General features: G+C 44.9%; 1 pseudogene; it reads left to right on the top strand.

Moving 5' to 3' along the window:
- Positions 1–760: 760 nt before the first annotated feature.
- Positions 761–1,371, top strand: LOC147736408 (zygote arrest protein 1.L-like; annotated as a pseudogene).
- The last annotated feature ends 5,124 nt before the right edge of the window (positions 1,372–6,495 follow it).

The following is a 6,495-nucleotide window of genomic DNA, read 5'->3' as shown; positions in this document are numbered from 1 at the left end:
GGAAGATCCGCACTTCTACGTCGATACTACTGTTTATGTTATTCCAATGCGCAGGGCCTAGTGGGAAACTAGGAACTACACTACAGCTCTAAGATTCTCCTTTTCCTCCGAAATAATAGAGGTCCTAACAATCTGTCCCTGCGTATCATACAAAAAGACAATGTTCAACCCACAATACATCATTCATAGGCACCCTCCTTCAGTAAGTTTCCACAGAAACTTTAATTAATTTGACTCTTCTTCCAGTGGCCTTGGTTCCCAGATAGGCCAGACACGAAAGGCATCCTCCCTTTTCGCCTTCCAGACTTCTTCAAAGACATTCTGGTTATCTCCCTAATCTAAAAATAACAAGGTTGAATTGCTGCACCTGCAGTAGGATGAGAACATACTGTCTTTGAACACAAAAAGAATTCATTTAATTATAATTCTTGAGCAACCAAGGAGAAACAAAACTCAAAACAACCAACAGTTGGGGCCTACAATTCAGTCAACTTAAACTAAATGCAAATTACATTACACAAGTATAATTTTCATCCTGCACACTACACATACAGGAATTATAAGTTCTCTAATACATACCAAGGCCTTCTTAAATGTTCACAATACATTTTAATGCTAATATGACTCGAATAAATGCATCTTAATAATCGTGAAACACTGCAAACGATAAGAATACCTGTGAGTGCATTTAGACCATGAGTATTGTGCACCCATACAATTTAGAGTGCTATAAGCGCTCTGTCAAGGCTATGGACAGCCCATGTACTTGGCTTACACGCCGTACAACTATAGGTATCTGAACCCTAAAAACAAGGTGGGTGGCTGGAGGCAGCGGGGTTGTCTTGCCTCCTATGCTGATACTGGGGAGTACTTCGACATCTACTGTCGTGCACAGTTTCAGGCTATTTTGTCCCAGTTGACCCCAACCTGACTCTGCACATGGCTAACACCATGTTGGGTGCAAGTGAATCCCCGGCAGGACGCCACAGTGCAGTGCTCGCTGGGGCCCGCACCCTGTCCTTTAGGAGGCAGAACGTGTGGAGACAGGCTTTACAAGAGACCGATGGACTCTGGTCTCCTCCCCCCCCTCCCCCCAAGACCATACTCTTTCCCCGGTCCATCGCACTGTGCTCGCCTGTCTCGTCCTGCAGATGAACCATCTTCACAGAGGAAGAGGACGCAGAGGCCAAGGGCGGCGGTGAGGGTAAACCCGAGAGGGGGAGAGTTCTGGGGAGCCGCCCGCATAGGGAAGGGTAGCCCCACGGAAGGAAACCGTGCAGAGAATAGAAAGTTGACGGGGACCCAGCCACAGAGCCCGGGCAGCAAGAAACCACCGCCTCCCCCGACAAGAGCAGACTGCTTTCCAGTTGAGGAGCTCCATATTATAAATAGTGCTACTTAAGAACACGTACTGTGTAACAAGAGAAATAAAGGTGCCAATAGCTATGAGAGGTGACAAATGACGACTTAGCTCTCATAAGGAGGGACTAACAATTCTCAAAAAGAATCAGAAGGACAAAGACACAAGCCAATGGGCGGAGATTGGGCGGAGCTTCCACGAAGCTTCACTCCGTAGTGTATACTGCATGCCTTGCAAAGCGAGCACCATATGCGCGCTGCCTCTATAGACTCGACCTAAAATAAATTGCAACATAAAAATAATAAAACATTGTGGTGTTTAGTTAAGCACTTTAAATGAGGCATTTGACTCCCATACGTCCCGGTTAAGTTGGTGTCCATTCTTAAGGACAGAATTGGCAGAAAATCCAGTTTTGTTAAGCAAATCCTCTACTTGCCCACCTGGCTGCAGTGCAGGCGCCCTTCCTACATTCTATAACGTTTCTGACGAGCAACAGTTGAAGGGCATAGAAGTGTGACCGTGAGGTGGCACAGATCCTGACGAACATTTCCCAAACGTTTACACTCCCTTCCTGTGTGTTGTGTTGTAATGTTGGCAGAAGCACACTTCATGCTGTTAATGGTGTTTTCTGGAAGGTATGGAGATTTTTTTTAACTCATGTAAGTTGTCTGCTCAACCCCGTTATGTACACAAAAGTGCTTCTCCAACCCTATATACAAACAAGTGCTGCTGAAGAAGACTACGGGGCAGATTTACAAGAAAATGACGCATCTACCGAGATGTGTCACTTTCCTTGCATCACCCTAAAAAATGCTTGCGCCACCATGGATGCGTCGTATTTACAATACGGTGCACCATGGCGGAAGGATTGACAGATGCGTCAGAAATTCTGACGCATCTGTTGGGGCAAAAGTCAGGCATTGCTGTAGTTGTGTCGCAAGCATGACTAAACTCCAGCAATGCTGTTGTGGGAGGTGGGAGGGGCTGAAAATAATCTATTGGAAGATATATTTGGAATATATACTAAGCTAGAATAATACTTAGTGTAATTAGTACAGCCGCCATTTAAAGTCAAAGGACTTAACTCCTCTCCAGCCTGTTACTACTCTGGCAGCCATTTTGGTAAGGGCAAAACCTACTATATATAATTTAATCCACTATATATAATTTACTTCATAAACGTAACATGAGGGGCATAGTTTTCTATTTATAATTTAAAACCTTAACCACCTACTCAATTTCTCAATTTTTCACTGGATTGGTCTCTCGCAGAATTTTCAGGAAAGTATACCTTAGCTGCAGCAGCACTTACATTTTTAATACACACCCTATCCAGTCTGAAACATGGCAGCTCACCACCTAAAACCAGAAGGACTGAACTCTTACTCAATAATTTACCCTAACAATATGACAAAAAGCTCGGCAAAATCCTTTAAACAAAAAATTCTCAGAAGCTACCCTGAAACTCTAATCCTGGATCCTACAATAAACTTGAAAAAAGGCGTGCTCATTAATGATTTTATTCTCTTTACAAACAGAATAGCCAGATGGAGAAATAAACTAAGCAACTCTCTAAAAATTCAGGAATCTAAGAATATTCCATATGGAACTAAACTAGTCACTGCGCCATCTAGATATCTACGAGCAACATTGAACATTACATGTTACAAAAATGGCACTATGCTCATTCAAGCTGCCAACAGAGATCTAGAACGCTTCGAGGAGCTTTTCTTGACACTAAAAAACCAGGTTAACAGAATCTCGATTCCGACAAAACACAATCCACAAATGACCACTAAAGCCACGGTCAGCCAGGGGAACCTACCGGACACAGGAGAAACTGACAGAGAGAGCGCCTCACAACATTCTAGTCAAGCTAGGTCGGATGGCCATATTAATGCCAATGATGAACCTCCACCTTTATACCATGAAGCCACTAATGCGCAGCCTAGCGTGAGTGATAGAGTAAGTAATCGAGCAAACACAAACGACAGGAGAGAACCCCCAATATCACCACAAGTAATCAACTTATCAAGGAGAGAACCACTAATATCTCCCCAAGTAATCAACTTATCACATGACACTGAAAATGAAACCACCAGGACACTAAAACCTCGACAGTCAACTACTGCCAAGCCACTAAAAGACATGTCACATAACGAGGAGCCCAAACAAGTATGTCAAGAAGCCAGCAAGGCTAAAAGTAGAGACACCAACAAAGAACGCCTAATTGTCACCTCACCCTCCGCCTCTCCTCCTGAGGATTACTCTCTTCCTAACACCTACACCATTTTTAACCCTAAAAGCAGAGGATTCAATGGGAAGGGAAGATCATCAACTGATATTGATAGAGAAAGGAACACACAGGGACACACCAATGGGAGATGCGGACCTGGCTCTAAGCCGGATAACACAACCATGGAAACTACAGAGATAATCAAAGCTGGCCATCTCACAGGAACATCCAAACAACAACCCACGTGCACGCATCACAGTTCAGAAGAGGGAAAAACTAGATCAGGACACAACAACGGAGACTCCGCAATCCTCAGTTCGCAAACTAGCAAAATATACAAAGCTGTGCTGGCCGCGATTAAAGATATGAAAAACCTGCTGTGCCTATCAGAAAAATGGCTTGCTAAAATGGAGATCCTACAGGCTACCTCGAGGGAAACACTAGCTAAACATAGGTCCACCCCCATGGCGACATTTAACAGAACTTACCGAACTCACTCTCAACTCAACTACCTGACAAATATTGAACTATTATCCATTCTCGCGTCATATGAACCCACTCCCACGGCCCTCAATAAGACAGGAGAAATTAACATCCAAACAATCGAAACAATCATAACGGATGGAGACAACTTCCCAATCCAAAGACAGAGGACCCAACACTAACAACCTTAAAAACGCGACATTAATGCCTGAAAAAGCAGTCTTGGCTAGGATAAAGGAGCATGATCACATAAGGTGTATACTACTCAACTGTCGCTCAGCGAATAAACACGCGGCTGACATAGCAGACATCATTCTAAACCAGGAAACTGATGTTATCATATTAACTGAAACATGGCTATCGGACTCATCCTCGCCAAGTTTAGACTTGTTAGTCCCACCGAACTACCTGATTATGAGACAGGACAGAATTGGAGGAAGGGGTGGAGGTATTGCCTGCATTCACAGATCAAACATCTCCATCACAAAAATTCATGCTGAACCATTAGAATCTTGTGAATATATGAGCATGTCACTTAGATCCGATGACAACCAAAATTATAAATTTCACACTCTTTACCACCCCCCAGGCACAAAGACCAAATTCATAGAAGATCTAATAGATATCATTACCACCAACTCCAACCTACAATTGAACGATATCTTCTTAGGAGACTGTGGTATCTTCCTTAACAAAACCCCCCGGCGCGACCGAAATAAAGAGGCGAAAAGCATGAAGAAACAAGAAGAAGCAATGAAAAAGAGGAAAGAAGGTAGAGGGCAGAGAACAAAAGGAGAGCAAACAGGGGGGATCATTCAGGGGCACCTGCTATAGGTGTGGCAAACAGGGACATCTAGCCAACGACAAAGAGTGCCCCGCCCTCAGATTTACCTGTAACAAGTGCGGCAAGAAAGGTCATTTCAAGCAATACTGCAAGAGTGGGCAAGGGGTCAGTAGCAAGAGTAGAGACAGGACTAATGTGGTGTGCGACGAATTTGTGGTGCAAGTCGAAGAGTTGCAGGTCAAAAGTGACACTAGGTGCAGTGAAGTAGTGGTGCAGGTTGAGGAAGAGCAGGTCAACAGCCCAAAAGACACGATAAAGGTAGGCGGATTTGGACTAGAAGCATTGTTCGATTCCTGTTCAAGGATAACCATTATCAACGCAAAAGAGTTCTCGTGTCCAAAGGGAAAATAACTTTGAAAAGAATGGATTTGAGACCTGGGGGGTATGCTGGTCGCCCTATCTCCATGAAAGGCTACTTCTTAGGGAAGATTGAATACAGTAACAGGACTACCGTGTCAAAAGTCTATGTGTCCACAGTAGGTGACAACATCTTGGGGTGGCAAGCTCAGAAAGGGTTAGGGGTGTATCTTAATCCCAACAGTAATCCCCAGATCCTGATTCAGGAAATACATGAACATGGGACAGACTTCGTGTCGGAGTTCAAAGGAGTGTTCAGAGAAGAACTAGGATGTTTAAAAAACTACTGCCACAAGATAAAATTGAGAGAGAACTCTAAGCCAGTTGTGGCTAAAGTCAGGAAACTCCCCATTGCCATCCAAGAAGAGGTGAAAACTGAATTAGAGAGATTATGCAAGGCAGGAGTCATCGAACCGGTGGAAGCGACGGAGTGGTTGGCACCCATCGTGGCCGCAAAGAAGAAGGATGGGTCAGTACGGCTCTGCATCGACCTAAGGGCGTTGAACAAGGAGGTCGTGGTCGACCGCTACCCTCAACCGAACATCACCCAAATGATGAGCATGCTGGAGGGAGCCAAGGTGTTCTCCACTCTCGATCTCACCTCAGCCTACTTCCAGATCAAACTACACGAAGAGTCACAGGAACTCACGGCATTTGTGACACCGATGGGCGCATTCAAATTCAAAAGGATGCCTTTCGGGCTGGTCTCGGCAGCCGCCGTTTTCCAGAGAATCATGGGCAACATCTTAAAAGGCATCCCAGGAGTCATGTGCTACCAGGACGACGTGCTTATATTTGCTAAGAACCAAAAGGAGCATGATGAGAGACTGAGATGCGTGCTAGGAAGGTTACAGTCACAAGGACTTACTGTGAAAAAGGATAAATGCGTGTTTGGATGTGCAGAATTTGATTTCCTGGGACACAAGGTGACGACGGAAGGTATACGCCCCAAAGCCGAACTGCAAAACACCATCGTGAACCTGACACCCCCAAGAACAAGGACGAGATCAAATCATTCATGGGGATGTTGGAGTTCTACGGGAAGTTCATAAGAAACCTGGCGGGAAGGACTTACGCCATCAGGCTACTGCTGAAGAAGGAGAACGAATTCAAGTGGAGTCAGGAGTGCCAGAGGGAGTTTGAGGATGTAAAGAGGGCACTTGCTGAGGCCCCCAGCTTGAAGTCGCATATACCCAACCGGGCAACAGTAGTCAC

This window comes from Lissotriton vulgaris, chromosome 1_2 (assembly GCF_964263255.1).
Source record: "Lissotriton vulgaris chromosome 1_2, aLisVul1.2, whole genome shotgun sequence".
NCBI lineage: Eukaryota > Metazoa > Chordata > Amphibia > Caudata > Salamandridae > Lissotriton > Lissotriton vulgaris.
Note: the sequence above shows the minus strand (reverse complement) of the source record. Positions and strands in the feature narration are given on the sequence as shown.